Source organism: Ranitomeya variabilis, chromosome 5 (assembly GCF_051348905.1).
Source record: "Ranitomeya variabilis isolate aRanVar5 chromosome 5, aRanVar5.hap1, whole genome shotgun sequence".
In the NCBI taxonomy this organism is placed as follows: Eukaryota; Metazoa; Chordata; class Amphibia; order Anura; family Dendrobatidae; genus Ranitomeya; species Ranitomeya variabilis.
This window is the reverse complement of record NC_135236.1, coordinates 128,590,859-128,614,790: the sequence shown is the minus strand read 5'-3', so window position 1 is coordinate 128,614,790 and position 23,932 is coordinate 128,590,859.

Sequence of the window (23,932 nt, the reverse complement as noted above, 5' to 3'; positions counted from 1 at the left end):
GTTCTCTAAGATTGATCTCCGTGGGGCGTATAATTTGGTGCGAATCAAGCAGGGGGATGAGTGGAAAACCGCATTTAATACGCCCGAGGGCCATTTTGAGTATTTGGTGATGCCTTTTGGTCTTTCAAATGCCCCTTCAGTCTTCCAGTCCTTTATGCATGACATTTTCCGCGATTATTTGGATAAATTTATGATTGTGTATCTGGATGATATTCTGATTTTTTCGGATGACTGGGACTCTCATGTCCAGCAGGTCAGGAGGGTTTTTCAGGTTTTGCGGTCTAATTCCTTGTGTGTGAAGGGTTCTAAGTGTGTTTTTGGGGTTCAAAAGATTTCCTTCTTGGGATACATTTTTTCCCCCTCTTCCATCGAGATGGATCCTGTCAAGGTTCAGGCTATTGGTGATTGGACGCAACCCTCTTCTCTTAAGAGTCTTCAGAAATTTTTGGGCTTTGCTAACTTTTATCGTCGATTTATTGCTGGTTTTTCTGATGTTGTAAAACCATTGACTGATTTGACTAAGAAGGGTGCTGATGTTGCTGATTGGTCCCCTGATGCTGTGGAGGCCTTTCGGGAGCTCAAGCGCCGCTTTTCTTCCGCCCCAGTGTTGCGTCAGCCTGATGTTGCTCTTCCTTTTCAGGTTGAGGTCGACGCTTCTGAAATCGGAGCTGGGGCGGTGTTGTCGCAGAGAAGTTCCGACTGCTCCGTGATGAGACCTTGTGCCTTTTTTTCCCGTAAATTTTCGCCCGCCGAGCGGAATTATGATATTGGGAATCGGGAGCTTTTGGCCATGAAGTGGGCTTTTGAGGAGTGGCGTCACTGGCTTGAGGGGGCCAGACATCAGGTGGTGGTATTGACTGACCACAAAAATTTAATTTACCTTGAGTCTGCCAGGCGCCTGAATCCTAGACAGGCGCGCTGGTCGTTGTTTTTCTCTCGGTTTAATTTTGTGGTGTCTTACCTACCGGGTTCTAAGAATGTTAAGGCGGATGCCCTTTCTAGGAGTTTTGAGCCTGACTCCCCTGGTAATTCTGAGCCCACAGGTATCCTTAAAGATGGAGTGATATTGTCTGCCGTTTCTCCAGACCTGCGGCGGGCCTTGCAGGAGTTTCAGGCGGATAGACCTGATCGTTGCCCACCTGGTAGACTGTTTGTCCCTGATGATTGGACCAGTAGAGTCATCTCTGAGGTTCATTCTTCTGCGTTGGCAGGTCATCCTGGAATCTTTGGTACCAGGGATTTGGTGGCAAGGTCCTTCTGGTGGCCTTCCCTGTCACGAGATGTGCGAGGCTTTGTGCAGTCTTGTGACGTTTGTGCTCGGGCCAAGCCTTGTTGTTCTCGGGCTAGTGGATTGTTGTTACCCTTGCCTATCCCGAAGAGGCCTTGGACGCACATCTCGATGGATTTTATTTCGGATCTGCCTGTTTCTCAGAAGATGTCTGTCATCTGGGAGGTGTGTGACCGTTTCTCTAAGATGGTCCATCTGGTTCCCTTGCCTAAGTTGCCTTCTTCTTCCGAGTTGGTTCCTCTGTTTTTTCAAAATGTTGTTCGTTTGCATGGTATTCCGGAGAATATCGTTTCTGACAGAGGGACCCAATTCGTGTCTAGATTTTGGCGGGCATTCTGTGCTAGGATGGGCATAGATTTGTCTTTTTCGTCTGCTTTCCATCCTCAGACTAATGGCCAGACCGAGCGGACTAATCAGACCTTGGAGACATATTTGAGGTGTTTTGTGTCTGCGGATCAGGATGATTGGGTTGCTTTTTTGCCTTTGGCGGAGTTCGCCCTCAATAATCGGGCCAGCTCTGCCACCTTGGTGTCCCCGTTTTTCTGTAATTCGGGGTTTCATCCTCGATTTTCCTCCGGTCAAGTGGAATCTTCGGATTGTCCTGGAGTGGATGCTGTGGTGGAGAGGTTGCATCAGATTTGGGGGCAGGTGGTGGACAATTTGAAGTTGTCCCAGGAGAAGACTCAGCTTTTTGCCAACCGCCGTCGTCGTGTTGGTCCTCGGCTTTGTGTTGGGGACTTGGTGTGGTTGTCTTCTCGTTTTGTCCCTATGAGGGTTTCTTCTCCTAAGTTTAAGCCTCGGTTCATCGGCCCGTACAAGATATTGGAGATTCTTAACCCTGTGTCCTTCCGTTTGGACCTCCCTGCATCCTTTTCGATTCATAATGTTTTTCATCGGTCATTGTTGCGCAGGTATGAGGTACCGGCTGTGCCTTCCGTTGAGCCTCCTGCTCCGGTGTTGGTTGAGGGTGAGTTGGAGTACTGTTGTGAATTTGGATTCTGGGCTCCCCCGGTGGCTACTGGTGGAATTGAACTGGTGTCTTCATCTTCTCTGTTCACCTGTTCCCATCAAGATGTGGGAGTCGCTATATAACCTTGCTGCTCTGTTAGTTGCTTGCCGGTCAACAATGTTATCAGAAGCCTCTCTGTGCTTGTTCCTGCTCCTAGACAACTACTAGATAAGTTGGACTCTTGTCCATGTTTGTTTTTGCATTTTGTTCCAGTTCACAGCTGTAGTTTCGTTACTGTGTCTGGAAAGCTCTTGTGAACGGGAATTGCCACTCTGGTGTTATGAGTTAATGCCAGAGTTTTAAAGTAATTTCTGGATGGTGTTTTTGATAGGGTTTTCAGCTGACCATGAAAGTGTCCTTTCTGTCTTCTGCTATGTAGTAAGTGGACCTCAAATTTGCTAAACCTATTTTCATACTACGTTTGTTATTTCATCTCAACTCACCGCCAATACATGTGGGGGGCCTCTGTCTCCTTTCGGGGTATTTCTCTAGAGGTGAGCTAGGACTAATATTTTCCTCTGCTAGCTTTATTTAGTCCTCCGGCTGGGCTGGGCATCTAGAATCAACGTAGGCATGCTACCCGGCCACTGCTAGTTGTGCGTTAGGTTTAGTTCATGGTCAGCTCAGTTCCCATCTTCCAAGAGCTAGTTCCTATATATGCTTATGCTATGTTCTCTTGCCATTGAGATCATGACAGTTTGACCGGCCCGCAAAGTGTTTATTGTTTGGGCTGAAGCAGGAGAAAAAGAAGTGTTGAAGGGAAATTTTTTTTTTTTTTTTTTTTTCCCCCTCAGAGTTTTGCTGCCTAGCCCTTAATTGCTGTCTAGCTGCTTCTTACCTCCTCTTAACCCTTGAATGGCTCTGTGTCCACCTGTTTGTAATGGATCTTCAGAGTGTAACTGCAGGTTTGAATAATCTCGCCACGAAGGTACAAAATTTGCAAGATTTTGTTTGTCATGCACCTGTATCTGAGCCGAGAATTCCTTTGCCGGAATTTTTCTCGGGGAATAGATCCGGGTTTCAGAATTTTCGAAATAATTGCAAATCATTTTTGTCTCTGAAATCTCGCTCTGCCGGAGACCCTGCACAGCAGGTCAGGATTGTGATTTCCTTGCTCCGGGGCGACCCTCAAGACTGGGCTTTTTCATTGACACCAGGGGATCCTGCGTTGCTCAATGTGGATGCGTTTTTTCTGGCCTTGGGGTTGCTTTATGACGAACCTCATTTGGAGCTTCAGGCAGAAAAAACTTTGATGTCCCTATCTCAGGGGCAAGATGAAGCGGAAATTTACTGCCAAAGATTCCGTAAATGGTCTGTGCTTACTCAGTGGAATGAGTGCGCCCTGGCGGCGACTTTCAGAGAGGGTCTCTCTGATGCCATTAAGGATGTTATGGTGGGGTTCCCTGTGCCTGCGGGTCTGAATGAGTCCATGACAATGGCTATTCAGATCGATAGGCGTTTGCGGGAGCGCAAACCAGTGCACCATCTGGCGGTGTCCACTGAGAAGTCGCCAGAGAGTATGCAGTGTGATAGAATTCTGTCCCGAAGCGAGCGGCAGAATTTTAGACGGAAAAATGGGTTGTGTTTCTATTGTGGTGATTCTACTCATGTTATATCAGCATGCTCTAAGCGCACTAAAAAGCTTGGTAAATCTGTTTCCATTTGCACCTTACCGTCTAAATTTATTCTATCTGTGACCCTGATTTGCTCTTTGTCATCTATTACCACGGACGCCTATGTCGACTCTGGCGCCGCTTTGAGTCTTATGGATTGGTCCTTTGCCAAACGCTGTGGGTATGATTTAGAGCCTTTGGAGACTCTTATTCCTCTGAAGGGGATTGACTCCACCCCATTGGCTAATAATAAACCACAATACTGGACACAAGTAACTATGCGTATTAATCCGGATCACCAGGAGATTATTCGCTTTCTGGTGCTGTATAATCTACATGATGATTTGGTGCTAGGATTGCCTTGGCTGCAATCTCACAACCCAGTCCTCGACTGGAGAGCTATGTCTGTGTTGAGCTGGGGATGTAAGGGGGCTCATGGGGATGTACCTGTGGTTTCCATTTCATCATCCATTCCCTCTGAAATTCCTGAGTTCCTGTCTGACTATCGTGACGTCTTTGAAGAATCCAAGCTTGGTTCGTTACCTCCGCACCGAGAGTGCGATTGTGCCATAGATTTAATCCCGGGTAGTAAATACCCAAAGGGTCGTTTATTTAATCTGTCTGTGCCTGAACATGCTGCTATGCGAGAATATATAAAGGAGTCCTTGGAAAAGGGACATATTCGTCCATCGTCATCTCCCTTAGGAGCCGGTTTTTTCTTTGTGTCAAAAAAAGACGGCTCTTTGAGACCATGTATTGATTATCGGCTTTTGAATAAAATCACTGTTAAATATCAATACCCATTGCCGTTGCTGACTGATTTGTTTGCTCGCATAAAGGGGGCCAAGTGGTTCTCTAAGATTGACCTTCGTGGGGCGTATAATTTGGTGCGAATCAGGCAGGGGGATGAGTGGAAAACCGCATTTAATACGCCCGAGGGCCACTTTGAGTATTTAGTGATGCCTTTTGGTCTTTCTAATGCTCCGTCAGTTTTCCAGTCCTTTATGCATGATATTTTTCGCGATTATTTGGATAAATTTATGATTGTGTATCTGGATGATATTCTGATTTTTTCGGATGACTGGGACTCTCATGTCCAGCAAGTCAGGAGGGTTTTTCAGGTTTTGCGGTCTAATTCTTTGTGTGTGAAGGGTTCTAAGTGTGTTTTTGGGGTACAGAGGATTTCCTTTTTGGGATATATTTTTTCCCCCTCTTCCATTGAAATGGATCCTGTCAAGGTTCAAGCTATTTGTGATTGGACGCAGCCCTCTTCTCTTAAGAGTCTTCAGAAATTTTTGGGCTTTGCTAACTTTTATCGTCGATTTATTGCTGGTTTTTCGGATATTGCTAAGCCATTGACCGATTTGACTAAGAAGGGTGCTGATGTTGCTGATTGGTCCCCTGATGCTGTGGAGGCCTTTCGGGAGCTTAAGCGCCGTTTTTCCTCTGCCCCTGTGTTGCGTCAGCCTGATGTTGCTCTACCTTTTCAGGTTGAGGTCGACGCTTCTGAGATCGGAGCTGGGGCAGTGTTGTCGCAGAAAAGTTCTGACTGCTCCGTGATGAGGCCTTGTGCCTTCTTTTCCCGTAAATTTTCGCCCGCTGAGCGGAATTATGATGTTGGGAATCGGGAGCTTTTGGCCATGAAGTGGGCTTTTGAGGAGTGGCGCCATTGGCTTGAGGGGGCCAGACATCAGGTGGTGGTATTGACTGACCACAAAAATTTGATTTATCTTGAGACCGCCAGGCGCCTGAATCCTAGACAGGCGCGCTGGTCATTATTTTTCTCTCGGTTTAATTTTGTGGTGTCATACCTACCGGGTTCTAAGAATGTTAAGGCGGATGCCCTTTCTAGGAGTTTTGAGCCTGACTCGCCTGGTAACTCTGAGCCCACAGGTATCCTTAAGGATGGAGTGGTATTGTCAGCCGTTTCTCCAGACCTGCGGCGGGCCTTGCAGGAGTTTCAGGCGGAGAGACCTGATCGTTGCCCACCTGATAAACTGTTTGTTCCTGATGATTGGACCAGTAGAGTCATCTCTGAGGTTCATTCTTCTGCGTTGGCAGGTCATCCTGGCATTTTTGGTACCAGGGATTTGGTGGCAAGGTCCTTCTGGTGGCCTTCCCTGTCACGAGATGTGCGAGGCTTTGTGCAGTCTTGTGACGTTTGTGCTCGGGCCAAGCCTTGTTGTTCTCGGGCTAGTGGATTATTGTTGCCCTTGCCTATTCCTAAGAGGCCTTGGACGCACATCTCGATGGATTTTATTTCAGATCTGCCTGTTTCTCAGAAGATGTCTGTCATCTGGGTGGTGTGTGACCGTTTTTCTAAGATGGTCCATTTGGTTCCTCTGCCCAAGTTACCTTCTTCTTCCGAGTTGGTTCCTCTGTTTTTTCAAAATGTTGTTCGTTTGCATGGTATTCCTGAGAATATCGTTTCTGACAGAGGGACCCAATTCGTGTCTAGATTTTGGCGGGCATTCTGTGCTAGGATGGGCATAGATTTATCTTTTTCGTCCGCTTTCCATCCTCAGACGAATGGCCAGACCGAGCGGATTAATCAGACCCTGGAGACATATCTGAGGTGTTTTGTGTCTGCTGACCAGGATGATTGGGTTGCTTTTTTGCCATTGGCGGAGTTCGCTCTCAATAATCGGGCCAGCTCTGCCACTTTGGTGTCCCCGTTTTTCTGTAATTCGGGGTTTCATCCTCGATTTTCCTCTGGTCAGGTGGAATCTTCGGATTGTCCTGGAGTGGATGCTGTGGTGGAGAGATTGCATCAGATCTGGGGGCAGGTGGTGGACAATTTGAGGTTGTCCCAGGAGAAGACTCAGCTTTTTGCCAACCGCCACCGTCGTGTTGGTCCTCGGCTTTCTGTTGGGGATTTGGTGTGGTTGTCTTCTCGTTTTGTCCCTATGAGGGTCTCTTCTCCTAAGTTTAAGCCTCGGTTTATCGGCCCGTATAAGATATTGGAGATTCTTAACCCTGTTTCCTTCCGTTTGGACCTCCCTGCATCCTTTTCTATTCATAACGTTTTTCATCGGTCATTATTGCGCAGGTATGAGGTACCGGTTGTGCCTTCCGTTGAGCCTCCTGCTCCGGTGTTGGTTGAGGGTGAGTTGGAGTACGTTGTGGAGAAAATTTTGGACTCTCGTGTTTCCAGACGGAGACTCCAGTATCTGGTCAAGTGGAAGGGATACGGCCAGGAGGATAATTCTTGGGTGAATGCATCTGATGTTCATGCCTCCGATCTGGTTCGTGCCTTTCATAGGGCCCATCCTGATCGCCCTGGTGGTTCTGGTGAGGGTTCGGTGCCCCCTCCTTGAGGGGGGGGTACTGTTGTGAATTTGGATTCTGGGCTCCCCCGGTGGCTACTGGTGGAATTGAACTGGTGTCTTCATCTTCTCTGTTCACCTGTTCCCATCAAGATGTGGGAGTCGCTATATAACCTTGCTGCTCTGTTAGTTGCTTGCCGGTCAACAATGTTATCAGAAGCCTCTCTGTGCTTGTTCCTGCTCCTAGACAACTACTAGATAAGTTGGACTCTTGTCCATGTTTGTTTTTGCATTTTGTACCAGTTCACAGCTGTAGTTTCGTTACTGTGTCTGGAAAGCTCTTGTGAACGGGAATTGCCACTCTGGTGTTATGAGTTAATGCCAGAGTTTTAAAGTAATTTCTGGATGGTGTTTTTGATAGGGTTTTCAGCTGACCATGAAAGTGTCCTTTCTGTCTTCTGCTATGTAGTAAGTGGACCTCAAATTTGCTAAACCTATTTTCATACTACGTTTGTTATTTCATCTCAACTCACCGCCAATACATGTGGGGGGCCTCTGTCTCCTTTCGGGGTATTTCTCTAGAGGTGAGCTAGGACTAATATTTTCCTCTGCTAGCTTTATTTAGTCCTCCGGCTGGGCTGGGCATCTAGAATCAACGTAGGCATGCTACCCGGCCACTGCTAGTTGTGCGTTAGGTTTAGTTCATGGTCAGCTCAGTTCCCATCTTCCAAGAGCTAGTTCCTATATATGCTTATGCTATGTTCTCTTGCCATTGAGATCATGACAGAGTACGTTGTGGAAAAGATCTTAGACTCTCGTGTTTCCAGACGGAAACTCCAGTATCTGGTCAAATGGAAGGGATACGGTCAGGAGGATAATTCTTGGGTCACTGCCTCTGATGTTCATGCCTCCGATCTTGTCCGTGCCTTTCATAGGGCTCATCCTGATCGCCCTGGTGGTTCTGGTGAGGGTTCGGTGCCCCCTCCTTGAGGGGGGGGTACTGTTGTGAAATTGGATTCTGGGCTCCCCCGGTGGCCACTTGTGGAATTGTACTTGTGTGCATCATCCCCTCTGTTCACCTGCTCCTATCAGGATGTGGGAGTCGCTATATAACCTTGCTCCTCTGTCAGTTTCATGCCGGTCAACAATGTAATCAGAAGCCTTCTGTGCATGTTCCTGCTACTAGACAACTCCTAGCTAAGTTGGACTTTTGTCCTTGTGTGTTTTTGCATTTTGTTCCTGTTCACAGCTGCTGTTTCGTTACTGCGTCTGGAAAGCTCTTGTGAGCGGAAATTGCCACTCTGGTGTTATGAGTTAATGCTAGAGTCTTAAAGTAATTTCTGGATGGTGTTTTGATAGGGTTTTCTGCTGACCATGAAAGTGCCCTTTCTGTCTTCCTGCTATCTAGTAAGCGGACCTCGATTTTGCTAAACCTATTTTCATACTACGTTTGTCATTTCATCTAAAATCACCGCCAATATATGTGGGGGCCTCTGTCTGCCTTTTGGGAAAATTTCTCTAGAGGTGAGCCAGGACTGTCTTTACCTCTGCTAGGATTAGGTAGTTCTCCGGCTGGCGCTGGGCATCTAGGGATAAAAAACGTAGGCATGCTACCCGGCCACTTCTAGTTGTGCGGCAGGTTTAGTTCATGGTCAGTATAGTTTCCATCTTCCAAGAGCTAGTTCTCATATATGCTGGGCTATGTTCTCTCGCCATTGAGAATCATGACAGGGAGCCACACATACCAGGAGAGGACAGGGTGAGCCACATAACAGGACAGGACGAGGGGAGCCACATACCAGGACAGGGGGAGCCACACATAACAGGCTCAGGGAGCCTGAAATCTGCCTTTCTGAAGTCCAACCTTAAAGTCTGAGTTCTCCTTGGTATTCCTCTTCTTATAATCCAAAAATCGAGGAAAGCATGATCGCTGCCTCCTAAATTGCCTGCCACTTTTACTTCAACCATTTCCTACCTGTTGGTAAGAATTAGGTCCAAGATTGCAGATCCTCTTGCTTGCTTTCTACCTTTTGAAAGATAAATTTGTCAGCAAGAATAATTTTTTGGACCCTTAAAAGAATTTTCTGAACCCATTACTTTTGCCTGAGAGAGATTCCCAACAAATATCTGGATAGCTAACATCTCCCATGATCACTATGTCGTACTTTTTCGAGAACAGAGGCATCTAATGTAAAATCAATGCATCCATATCTTCAGTCTGTCCAAGTGGCCTACAGTAAATACCTACAATAGTGTGCTTTCTGTTCTTCTCTCCTTGTATTCTTAGGCTTCTTTCACACTAGCGTCGGCACGGGGCCGTCGCTATGCATCGGCCCGATGTGCCGACACACGTTGTGAAAGTAATGCCCGATGTGGGCAGCGGAAGCAGTCTTAAGACGCTTCCGCTGACCCTTTGTAATGTCCGGGGAGGAGGGGGCGGAGTTTCGGCCGTGCATGCACGGTCCAAAATGGCGGACATGACGCGCAAAAAAACGTTACATGTAACTTTTTTGTGCCGACGGTCCGCCAAAACACGACGCAACCGTCGCACGACGGTTGCGACGTGTGGCCATACGTCGCAATGCGTCGCAAATGAAAGTCTATGGGTAAACAACGCATCCTGCGGGCAACTTTGCAGGATGCGTTTTTTCTCATAAACGACGCATTGCGACGTATTACAAACGACGCTAGTGTGAAAGTAGCCTAACCCAAACAGTTTCTGCAGAGCAACCATTCTCTAAAGGTTGGATCTCTGTGGAGATGTATGTTTTCCTAACATACAATGCAACAGCTCCTCCCTTCTTGTTAATCCTGTTTCTAATAAATAAATTGTAGCTTTCAAGGTTTGTATTCCAGTCATATGTATCATCCTACACTTGTTTTTTTTCACATGATTTGTGAAGTTGTATAGACACATTTTAGTTTGTAGTCAGTTTTTCTTGCTCCTCTATTTTCATTCAGATTTTGTTGCTTCTGTTCTTTATTTCCACTTCTAATAGCTGAGTGTTTTGATATATACAATTTCATGTGCAAAGAGAGCACTAACCAGGACATCTGTGTCAACCAGCAGTTGGTAAAAATTCCCGGGTTCATTAGGCTATAACGTGTACTGGAGCCAAAGGTTTATAAACCGTTAATAAACTAAACTGCCTGATTAGATTACATAGTTGTCATTATTTATTATATAATTTAGGCATAAGACTAATGGTATAATAATTTTCCTCTCTATGTTGCTTTAATTCCAAAAGTACAAATGATTCCTAACTAGGCCATAACCCAGGTGTCTATAGGGTCTTATTTATAAGCAATTATTGTTCTGCAGAGCATGTCAATTTCTCCTTACATTACAGAGATTAGGGTTACAGTTGCTGAGGCCACAGAATCTGGCTGTCACCACTGCCAAGGGTCAGCACTAGCTGGACTATCTGATTCAGCATCTCCTCAGGATGAAGTGAATTTAGTCTCCCGTCACATAAAGTCTGAAGAACAAAATAACAGAAAATTAATCTCTGTGGTGGGAAGATTAAATCATCATAGAAGTGCCATTTTGCACGCATTTAATGTATATGCCTTAAATAGAGGTTAAACATGTGGAAAAACTCGGAATTCTAAAGACCAAATGTCTCCAAGAGGAGAATTTAAAGATTTAACTAGGACTGAAAACCCAAATTTCAAAGAGGCAAACACATAAGACAGAAATGAGTCCTGCTGTGAGTTATAACACACTGAAAGGGAAAGAAAGTAAAAGGAAATGTAACTTGTAATAAGAAATATTTACATAAAGTTCTATAAAACCTCTCAATGAAGTATGTCAAGTGCATTACATTATATCCCATCCAGTCTAAATTTAAAGCAATAAAATAGTAGAAAATGTAGGGAGAAATTTAAAAACTGCTAAATCCAAGTAAACCTGTTTTTCATGTGTTGTAATCACTTTTTCCCCAAAATATTACGTGGCCACTAGTATTCCAATAACATTGACATTTAGCTAAAACCCTAAGATAGGTCGGAGGAGGTTCCATATGGCATAGTCAGTTGTTTGCAGATGCTTGGGTGAGGTATACTTGCCATAGAGCTCTTTCATACTCCTCTGAACATTGAAACTGAAAAACCAAGAAGGAAAAGTATGGAAATCTGAAAATCACAGTATCAATGCTAATCAAATGCAAATGATGAAAAAATGGAAACAGAATTTTCAAAACATCTTGATTCATTCAGTATCCAATATGATCACCATGTGCAGAAATGCAAGAACTTACACAACTTGGTTGTTATCAATCAGGTTATTAATGGTTGTTGAGGAATGTTCTGCCACGCAGGCTGCTCACAGTAGCACGATCAACATGCTTGGCGATGTGTTGAAAAATGGTTCCTGGGATATTTTCATTTTAGTGTAGACATTGTTTGAAGCCTTAGGCTTGATATATAATATCCAATTTACTTGCAGTATGGAATGGATCAATCGGGGAACTACCAGTGGTATGGCCATTTCTCCAAAGTGTCCGAGGAGCCGGTTTTCAACATGACAATGCCAGGCCTCATGTTGCTCATGCTGAGGAGCCTGCGTGGCCTAAATGTGCTACCAAAGCCTGCCATATCCTCAAACCTGTCTGCCATCGAGTACATCTGGGATCTTTTTTGTAAGTAATTGTAAAGGGAGCTGCCAGCAGCGGATCTTGATGATTTGCATTTCCAAGTGCACTCAGTATGGGAGAACATTCCTCAAACAACAACTCTGCGACTTTAATTTCTTTTTTTGGTATTGTAATTTCATGAAGTTAAGAAGTACTGCATATAAATCTCTGGTTGTCAAATGGTAGCTGGTAATGTTATGTTCATCTCCGATATAAGGTCACACACCTGATTTATTTACAGTGACTGCCATGATGAACCCCCTCTGGTCCTCCTTCAGCATTTTTGAATGAATAAATGAATGAAGACTGACGTGGTCCCTGAATAAATGATGAATTTATTTAGCAGACTTTTATATTAATATTCTTTTAAAAGGGTTTTGCATTAGAGCCATTTGACATCAGATTGCTGGATGCCAGTTCCTGGAAACCATTAACGATCAGACATTAGTGCCATAGGATGCTGCTTATGTCAAAATATAATGGTTGATCAAGTAATACATGAATATTCCACATAATTCAGAAAGAGTACCACATGGCCATTCACTCTGGCTACATGATATTCCTTCTGAGTGATGTCGGCCAGTTCTTGCCTTGGCCTTGAGTGAATGCAGGGTAATATTGCAGGCTGTCCACAACTGAGCAGGTTAGCTTAATATGAATATTCTAAACTACAGTACATACTGCAGTCACCTAAGTCACCTTCCCAGCTATTATGGTACGGTGCATACCGCATGCTGGTATTTGTAGTCCCACTACAACTGAACTGGGGACCAACCAGATACTAATTAATGTCTGTTAAAATATATAAGAGCCCTATGGGCAGATGAACAGTTAAGTAGTCAACCGATCTTGCCTGAACAAATGAAATCATCAGCAGTTTAAGGTTTAACTCTTCTCCAAACGTTCATCCTCTTTTGTAATTCCAGGAGTCAACAATTAATGCTGCTCCATTAATCACTACTAATTAACTTTATTGATTGTCTGCGCTTGGGGAAACGCACCATGGGGTCTCCATGCAGCAGGGACGGATTATATGTTCATGGGAAAATACCAGAGTTTGCATTAGCTTAAACAATAACTTTAACGCTACCTTCACACACATTTTTGGCCCCAAAAAAACACATGTAAAATTACCAGCATTTTAAATTTTCCTAGCACTTTTTTTCTGCTGTTTTAGAGTTGTTGTTTTTTAAATAGTATGTTTCAGTTACCTGCTTTAAAATATAGCCCCCCAAAACACATACATCAAAAACAAATTAAAAACACTACAAAGAAGGTGTTTTTGAATCAACCCTAATACTGTAGTAAGGCTGGAGTCACACTAGCGCATCTGTCCAGAAAAGTAGGTGTCATGCGGGTGTCATGAGAGCACATGGCGATTTTTCTCATCTTTTACATACTGTATCCTCTATGTAATTCATTGTGCAAAAAATGCAGCATATTACAGTTCTAGCAAAGTGGCTGGGAATAGGATTTGCAAAAATCTCATACCCATTGTGCTTTTCTTTTGCTCAGAGTAAACTGACGTATTTGAAATCCGCAACCTGTCAATTTCTCTTCTGGTACACTGAATATTATGCACGGATTTTCCAATCAAGAACAATATTAGCACCATATGGCGACATTACAGTGGTAGATAGCCATTGTGCAAACATATTAAGAGATTACAGTACAGTTATAGATAATATTCCATAAATACTTACCTTGTAATGTCTTTACATCCTGCTCTGTCCAGATGTGTCCGGATCTCAGAATTCCAAGCGGAGGAAGTTCACCGACCGCCATATTGTGACACCCAAGTGATGGGTGTCTCAATATGGAAACTGCTGGTGGTACCAGCCTCTTGCGCGGTACCACCAGCGGAACACCATCGCACCACACATACACACACTGTATACGCCGTACGCACCACACACACAAATACACACTGTATATGCCGTATGCTGCACACACACACACTGTATACGCCGTACGCACCACACACACACACACACACACTGTATACGCCGTATGCAGCCTCTTGCGTGATACCACCAGCGGAACACCGTCGCAACACGCCGCTGCCGGGATCAGCCGAATGATTCACTGACCGCCACCATCTTAGTACAGGAGGAGCGCATGCACAGATTTAATGTGACCGCCGCTATCTGTCTGCACAAAGGTGGCGGCAGTCTGATTTACTGCGCTTGCGTGAATTCCGCGCAGGCGCAGTGAATCATTCGGCTGATCCCGGCGGCAGATGGCTACACAGTCTCCCACACACAGTTTGATGGCATCTCACACCCCACAACAAAAAGTATTATGGCCCCCACAGCACCCCACAGACAATACTATAGCCCCATACACGGTATGGTAGCTTTACAGTAGTCCCCTCACATACAGTATGATGACCCCACAGTACACTCCGTTGTAGAGTATAATGCCCCAAAATATCCCTTTAAGTACTGATTCAAAATAAAGTACTAACAAAACTACTTGTTAAAAAAATAACACTATACACTCACCTGACCCCGATTCCTGGAAAGTCCGTCACCACAGTTGACATCCCAGCGTTCCTCATATCTGTCCATGAAGCTGTAAATTCAGGTCAAGACTAACAATCTGCATGGACATTGTGGTCCGTACACAGAAAGTGAAATACTCATACGTGACCTTAGTCTTACTAATCCAAATTGACACATGCCAAACCAATATAGTGGTCTATTACAGTTGCCGTCTTTTTGGAAGTGTATCTATCTAGCTAGCATCTTCTATTACATCTGTTTTGGCAAAGAGAAAATAAATGGTGTTCAAAAAATCGAAAAAAGTTATAGTGTTGTAAAAATGTATGGTAAAATAAAAAGTGGCCATGGATGTGGTAATATAAAAGAAAAAAAAAACATAATCCAGCTAAGAATGTGGTAACCGCACACAGCAGTAATACCACTGGCACCAGCCGGGCAATAATACTACCAAATGCAGATCGCAACTGGCCTCTTTTGGCGTCATCAAGCATATTAGTGTGGGGGTGGAGGGGCAAAGTGTATTATGGAATATACGTAACAAAAAGCTGCAGCTTTAATTTGTTATATATGGAGGTGGCTACTCTTAGCTTGCACCCATTCACACCTGTTTTCAGTTTGGAAGTGACGGTCAGTCTTTGATATTTATATTATGGAATATATGGCACATCACTCATCTCAATCACATCATAATGTTACCATTGACAGTGACACCATCAGTTTGAGTCAGTGTTCTGCATAGTACTGCTCCTCATTCCGCTGTAACAGTTATTCTTTTATATTGCGAACGTTCCTTTCCGTTAATGAGACCAATATCTGTTCTGTCATTTAGCTCCCAGAGTGCTGTGGTTTTAGGAAACTTTTGAAGATAATTCACAAACATAACTTTTAGTTGATTTATTCGATAAGATGAACAGTCAGGCTTGTACTTGGATGACATGGACCTGGAGGAGATGGATATATGGTATATTTTTTGTTTCACTACATGAGGACAAACAAAGTAACTTATGCTCCCTGCATGGTTCATGTCCTGAATTTAATCCTGCAAAACATTTTCAATAAGTATACCTGCTTGAAGAAGGTGGTAGCCATTGCCAGGAGAATGTCTGGGCATTTTAACCATTCTTACTTAGTGAAGCATGTCCTCCAGACTTTGCAAAAATAGAGCAGTCAGTCAGAGCACTGCCTGATTTGCAACATCGGAAAGCAATGGAATTCCAAGCTGCATACATTGGACTATTTGTATGAACAGCTGAAAGCAGTGGAAGGAAGAAGGATAATACCAGCAACTGCAAAAAGGAAAAATAAATCTAAATCCATTAAAATCAGTGAAAGCAGGTTAAAAATAGATGAAGGAAAAGAAAAGACACTGGGTATACGCGTTTTGAGCTTTCATTACTCTTAGTCTGGACCAGTAATAAGAACTCAAAACTCATTGACTCTGTGTTTTTTCTTTTCCTTCATGCATTTTTTAATTATTTTACCACATTTTAATAGATTGAATAAATGTGATGTTTTAGATTTCTTTCTTTTGCGGTTGCTGGTATTATCCTCCTTCCTTTCATGGTTTTCATTGTCCAGGAACAGCCTGAAGTTTCCGTGCACTGCACCCTAATCTGAGGCGTTTCTCACATCGGTGAGTTGATGTCAGTTCATTTTTTTCTTCTCTACTGTACATGGCTGAAAGCAGTGTCTGAATGTGTCATGCAGCAGGCAAACTGGACCTTAAGTAAATTTGAAATCTTCAAATGGCAGTTCATGAGGGACACATGTCTCCTACTGGGAACCCTTCAAAGAGGCTACTAAATTTGTCTGTAGGGAGTACTGTGGCATCAACAATGTAGTCTACCTCATATTTATATTGGAAAAAACATTCACAAGGATGCAACAAGGAATGAAAGAAGAACTGCAGTGTCTATTTGTTCATCACTGCTCTAGGGCTGTTGGGGACCTTCAAGCTCAATGTTATATGCGGTGCAATGTGGAGGTGGGTAGGGAGAAAGAGTAACAGCAGGTGGATGTGGAGGGGAACATTGAGATAACCTAGGAACAGGCAGGGTGCAAGACATACAGCCAATGGTAAATTGATAATGACAACCAGCTGTCACAGCATGGTGGACAAAGTGAACCAACAGGCCCTTGGTCATACTGGCAAGTATGGCAAACAGCATGCTTGATTGCTTGTGGGATGAAAAGCATATCATTAGCATGATGACTATTGGATAGCATGGTTTTAAATTCTCTCTAAAAAAAAAAAAAAAGCTCAATGGCGGAACGTTTCTGGCTTCCAAAAAGGAGTCAAAATTGCTGAATTCTTAGGAATATCTGAGTTCCCTGCTTGGCAAAGCTTTTGTCAAGCAGATGCATGTCGACAATACATCTGACTTGGAGATACCCATCTGGTTCACGCAGAACCAGTGCTGCCCTGTCTGTGCCAGAGCTAGGGCTACAACAAGTACAACAAGTAGCAGAGCTAGCAGTGATTACAGTATAAATAATATGATGTCGCAGATGTGTTATCTGTTGTGGCACCAAACTGACAAAGATCAGTAAACCAAGATGCATCATCTGAAAAGTCAGGTTCAATTATTCCTGGACTGTGTCATTTTCTCAGGAAACACTGGAGCCACTAAACTATGGACTTCTGGGTTGGTAAATTGAACAACCGTCAAAAGCTGGCCCATTTTGTCTTGTCCAACCTCCAGTGTACTGTCAGAGTGGGTATTCTGCTCAACAGTTGACTTTGTCAGATTGGCTTCCGCAAGTGTAAAAAACCTTATAGTTCTCAAAATGCATCAGGCATGGATCAGTGGGTGATTTTCATTCAATAATGGCAGATGCGAATGAATAGATTGTCCATATCATATGCCAGCCTATCCATTGCGGTCTACACTGTTCTGCGGTCACCAGTGCGGCTTCCCATGGCCAGTGAGTCATCTCTTGCGATATCCATCATCTTATATAATCTTGTAGCTATACTTTGCTACTGCTGCTGCCAGGAATACCAAGCCTGGCTCTACATAAACAAATATTCCTTTATCTGTCCCACCATATTCTATACTGTGAGGCTGTGTTGCTTCCACTGTCACTACTGATAGACAGTCACACACTGCCTGCCTGTACATAGTGTTCGATAACTATACTGAAGTGTTGCTTCCAGAGAAGCCAATACTGGCCCTACACAGCCAGGCATCTCCTTGCCTGTCCCATCATTTTCTATACTGTGCTATTGCTGCAGCTGCCTTTTCCATTGTCACTGCTGATAGACAGCCACACACATCTGCTGCTTCAAGGTGCTCTATAGTTATAATATAATGCCGCTGGGCATGCTACCCTGTATAGAGTAAATAAACCTGAAATAATGATGATAATTTTTGGAAAGCTATTTAACAATCCATTGCTTCTTTATTTTCAAAACGGAAAACCTGTTGGTGAATCCAAAATAGGAATATTTTTGTACAGCTCGTTGCTTCACTTTACAAATAGCAAACCAACTACTGCTCCCAAAAAGGAATACTTTTTGGAAGGCTTGTAAAAAAGCTATAGCGTCTTTATTTTACCAACATGTTGCTATTTCTGAAACAGGGATACATTTTGTACCACCACAGCTTGTCAAAAAGCCATGGCTTCTTTCGTGTACACTGTGTATAGACAAAGGCACTGCAGTCATTTACCCCTCATGTGTGAAGCTAGTCATCACTTAATGTGATAATAGTTGGCACTCACAGACTTCCCGTGAGACAGGATAGTAAAGAGGTCAAGAGGTTTGGGGACAGTACCAAGAGGGTTCATAATAAACAGAGCAGTGAGATAAAAACATAGTCAGGTCATAGTCCGAGGTCAGACTATTAGGAAGGTAGCGGATCAAGACAAAGTGGTAAGTCAAACGGAGAGTGGTAAATCTGGTAATGTTAAGGGTAAATCCAAGGTCATCAACGAAGATCTGGATATAACTCAGCACAGAGCAGACATACACACCACTTGAGCAATGCTACAATTGTGAACCTAACAAAAACTCCCTTAAAACAAATGTAATATGCAAATTGCCTCTTCAGAGAAAAAGAGGACTTAAACTCTATAGTGCCACCTGTTGGAAGTAGTGATCCTACAAGTCACAATCAACCCTTTAATGAGTCGTGCAATATGACTTAGGATATTAGCCAAATCAGTATCTCAATTCGCAGACACGGTGTTTTGGGCTAGTGGCCCTCGTCAGTGCGAAGCATGAGAACTAATTTGGCTAGATGAGAGGCTCTGGACTGGGGTCTAAGGGGCAACAAATGTAAATTTTATTAGTACTTGTAATGCAAAACAAAATGAGCAGAAAAACACCCAATTAAGGGTATACTGTTGTGAAATTGGATTTTGGGCTCCCCCGGTGGCTACTGGTGGAATTGAACTGGTGTGCATCATCCTCTCTGTTCACCTGTTTCCATCAGGATGTGGGAGTCGCTATTTAACCTTGCTCCTCTGTCACTTCCATGCCGGTCATCATTGTAATCAGAAGCCTTTCTTTGCATGTTCCTGCTGCTAGACAACTCCCAGCTAAGTTGGACTTTAGTCCTTGTTTGTTTTTGCATTTTGTTCCAGTTCACAGCTGTAGTTTCGTTTCTGTGTCTGGAAAGCTCTTGTGATCTGAAATTGCCACTCTGATGTTATGAGTTAATACTAGAGTCTTAAAGTAATTTCAGGATGGTGTTTTGATAGTGTTTTTAGCTGACCATGAAAGTGTCCTTTCTGTCTTCCTGCTATTTAGTAAGCGGACCTCAATTTTGCTAAACCTATTTTCATACTACGTTTGTCATTTCATCTAAAATCACCGCCAATATTTGTGGGGGCCTCTGTCTGCCTTTCGGGGAATTTTCTCTAGAGGTGAGCCAGGACTATATTTTCCTCTGCCAGGATTAGTTAGTCCTCCGGCCGGCGCTGGGCGTCTAGGGATAAAACGCAGGCTACGCTACCCGGCTACTGTTAGTTGTGCGGCAGGTTTAGTTCATGGTCAGTTTAGTTTCCATCCTTCCAAGAGCTAGTTCTTATTTTTGCTGGGCTATGTTCTCTTGCCATTGAGAACCATAACAGTTTGACCGGCCCAAAAGGGTTAAAGTAATTGACAGAGAAAGGAGAGACAAGAGAAGTCTGCTGAAGATTTTTTTTTTTTTTTTTTTTTTCCTTCAGTTCTGAGTGTGCTTGTAATTGAATCCTTGCAAGTCTGCCTATGTTGCAGCCTTTCTCTCTCTCCTTCTAATCCTGGAATGGCTCTGTGTTCACCTGTTTAAAATGGATATTCAGAGTTTAGCTGCAGGTTTGAATAATCTTACCACGAAAGTTCAAAATTTACAAGATTTTGTTGTTCATGTTCCTATATCTGAACCTAGAATTCCTTTGCCTGAATTTTTCTCGGGGAATAGATCTTGCTTTCAAAATTTCAAAAATAATTGCAAGTTGTTTTTGTCCCTGAAATCTCGCTCTGCTGGAGATCCTGCTCAGCAGGTCAGGATTGTGATTTCCTTGCTCCGGGGCGACCCTCAGGATTGGGCTTTTGCATTGGCTCCAGGGGATCCTGCGTTGCTCAATGTGGATGCGTTTTTTCTGGCCTTGGGTTTGCTTTATGAGGAACCTCAGTTAGAACTTCAGGCGGAAAAGGCCTTGATGTCCCTATCTCAGGGGCAAGACGAAGCTGAAATATACTGCCAGAAATTCCGTAAATGGGCTGTGCTTACTCAGTGGAATGAGTGCGCCCTGGCGGCGAATTTCAGAGAGGGTCTCTCTGATGCCATTAAGGATGTTATGGTGGGGTTCCCTGTGCCTGCGGGTCTGAATGAGTCCATGACAATGGCTATCCAGATCGATAGGCGTCTGCGGGAGCGCAAACCTGTGCACCATTTGGCGGTGTCTACTGAGAAGACGCCAGAGAATATGCAATGTGATAGAATTCTGTCCAGAAGTGAACGGCAGAATTTTAGACGAAAAAATGGGTTGGTCCTCGGCTTTGTGTTGGGGACTTGGTGTGGTTGTCTTCTCGTTTTGTCCCTATGAGGGTTTCTTCTCCCAAGTTTAAGCCTCGGTTCATCGGCCCGTACAAGATATTGGAGATTCTTAACCCTGTGTCCTTCCGTTTGGACCTCCCTGCATCTTTTTCTATTCATAATGTTTTTCATCGGTCATTATTGCGCAGGTATGAGGTACCGGTTGTGCCTTCCGTTGAGCCTCCTGCTCCGGTGTTGGTTGAGGGCGAGTTGGAGTACGTTGTGGAAAAAATCTTGGACTCCCGTGTTTCCAGACGGAAACTCCAGTATCTGGTCAAATGGAAGGGATACGGTCAGGAGGATAATTCTTGGGTGACTGCCTCTGATGTTCATGCCTCCGATTTGGTCCGTGCCTTTCATAGGGCTCATCCTGATCGCCCTGGTGGTTCTGGTGAGGGTTCGGTGCCCCCTCCTTGAGGGGGGGGGTACTGTTGTGAAATTGGATTTTGGGCTCCCCCGGTGGCTACTGGTGGAATTGAACTGGTGTGCATCATCCTCTCTGTTCACCTGTTTCCATCAGGATGTGGGAGTCGCTATTTAACCTTGCTCCTCTGTCACTTCCATGCCGGTCATCATTGTAATCAGAAGCCTTTCTTTGCATGTTCCTGCTGCTAGACAACTCCCAGCTAAGTTGGACTTTAGTCCTTGTTTGTTTTTGCATATTGTTCCAGTTCACAGCTGTAGTTTCGTTTCTGTGTCTGGAAAGCTCTTGTGATCTGAAATTGCCACTCTGATGTTATGAGTTAATACTAGAGTCTTAAAGTAATTTCAGGATGGTGTTTTGATAGTGTTTTTAGCTGACCATGAAAGTGTCCTTTCTGTCTTCCTGCTATTTAGTAAGCGGACCTCAATTTTGCTAAACCTATTTTCATACTACGTTTGTCATTTCATCTAAAATCACCGCCAATATTTGTGGGGGCCTCTGTCTGCCTTTCGGGGAATTTTCTCTAGAGGTGAGCCAGGACTATATTTTCCTCTGCCAGGATTAGTTAGTCCTCCGGCCGGCGCTGGGCGTCTAGGGATAAAACGCAGGCTACGCTACCCGGCTACTGTTAGTTGTGCGGCAGGTTTAGTTCATGGTCAGTTTAGTTTCCATCCTTCCAAGAGCTAGTTCTTATTTTTGCTGGGCTATGTTCTCTTGCCATTGAGAACCATAACAGTATACACTGTGTTCCAAATTATTATGCAAATTGGATTTAAGTGTCTTAAAGATTTAATTGTTTTGTTTTTCAAATAAACTCATGGATGGTATTGTGTCTCAGGGCTCAATGAATCACTGAAATCAATCTTAAACACATGTGATAATTAGTTTTCCAGGTGATTCTAATTAAAGGAAAACTCAAAAATTATGTTCCACATTATTATGCAGGTCACAGGTTTCAAGCAATATGGGAAATAAAAAGGATCTCTCTGCTGCTGAAAAGCATTAAATAGCGCAATGCCTTGGACAAGGTATGAAAAAATTAGATATTTCACGAAAACTTAAGAGTGATCATCATACTCTGATGAGATTTGTGACTGAAACAGAGCACATACAGCGTTCATGCAAATAAAGGCATAATGAGGAAGTTTTCTGCCAGACAAATTCATTGGATTAAGAGAGCAGCTGCCAAAAAACCATTACAAAGCAGCAAACAGTTATTTGAAGCTGCTGGTGCGTCTGGAGTCCCTCGAACCTCAAGGTGTAGGATCCTTCAAAGGCTTGCTGTGGTGCATAAACCTACTATTCGGCCACTCCTAAACAGTGTTCACAAGCAGAAACAGTTGCAGTGGGCCCTGACATACATGAAGACTAATTTTCAAACAGTCTTGTTTACTGATGAGTGTTAAGCAACTCTGGATGGTCCAGATGGATGGAGTAGTGGATGGTTGGTGGATGGCCACCATGTCCCAACAAGGCTGCGACATCAGCAAGGAGGTGGAGGAGTCATGTTTTGGGCTGGAATCATGGGGAACCAGCTGGTAGGGCCCTTTAAGGTTCCTGAAGGTGTGAAAATGACCTCTGCAAAGTGTATAGAGTTTCTGACTGACTTTCTTCCATGGTATAAAAAGCAGAAATGTGCCTTCAGGAGCAGAAGCATCTTCATGCATGACAATGCACTATCTCATGCTGTCATGCTGCAAAGAATACATCTGAGTCATTGGCTGCTATGGGCATAAAAGGAGATAAACTCATGGTGTGGCCACCATCTTCCCCTGACCTCAACCCTATAGAGAACCTTTGGATTATCATCAAGCAAAAGATCTATGAGGGTGGGAGGCAGTTCACATCAAAACAGCAGCTCTGGGAGGCTATTCTGACTTCATGCAAAGAAATACAAGCAGAAACTCTCCATAAACTCACAAGTTCAATGGATGCAAGAATTGTGAAGGTGATATCAAAGAAGGGTTCTATGTTAACATGTAACTTGGCCTGTTAGGATGTTTTGGAGTTAAATAGCTTTTTTGTTCAGTGAATGTGACCTCCTAATGCTGCAAATTCCACAAATGAGCTTTTTCAGTTCTTTAAAACAGATCAAATGTTTAGAAATACTACTGTGCGTAATAATTTGGAACAGCGCATTTTGAGTTTTTATTCGTTTTGGAGATTATACTGTTATCATTGGGAGGTTTCTTCAATAAAATTCGATGTATACTCTAACGGGTGATGACTTTTATTAGACTGACTGTCATTTGCACTGACCATTTAGGAAAATCCGAGAAAAATGTCATTTGCATAATAATTTGGAACATAGTGTAGTACAGAAAATCAGGGCAGCAGTCTATAAGGGACAATATTAATATACCTAGAACTCCCTTTTGTCGGCCTTAGAATCCGATGGCCTACCTGGCAGCAGAAGTTGGCACCCTAATTTTGTAAATTCAGGAGGGCCTCAATGAATCCATGAGCTGAGGAAGGGTGTCAGTCCACTCCCCCACAGAAGTCTCTGTGTTCTCTTTCAATCTTGTGTACCAATGTTTTGCCGAATCTACCATTGTGGGTTTTTAGTGTAATTATTACCATATCTTTATTTTTGAGGCTATAGGTCGTGATACTATACCATCGCATCCTTATATAGAAGTCTACAGCCTCTACCTGATACACTCTAGGCAACACCCAGATTCTTTAGGATAGGGGTTTAGTTACCATGACCTTATATCCCTTACCCACTTGTAACTAGCGACAGACAAGATATTTATTACTTATCACTAGCCAGATGTGCTTATCTTTGGTATGTACAGATACACTTGATCCAGCACATGGGTCTCAGTGTATCTGTAGTGTGTTGTTTCTGTGTATAATATATATATATATATATATATATATATATATATATATATATATATATATGTGGCGCCCCTAGGGGTATTTGCCACAAAAATAGTTATTGACACCAAATACTAATATTAAAATAGCAAGACTGCACTACCATCTCCGACCAGAAGGGGGAGCTCCAGAGACTCCCCCTTGATCTATTCTGGTCTGAGGAAAGGACAGGCAGTTGGGTTGAGGAGCTGAAAGTGAGAGGTCGTATAACTGAACTAACAGCCCTATGACGGATTATAGGCCCGTAATACCCATAGTAGGAAAAGAGGAATAGAGAAAAAGGACATT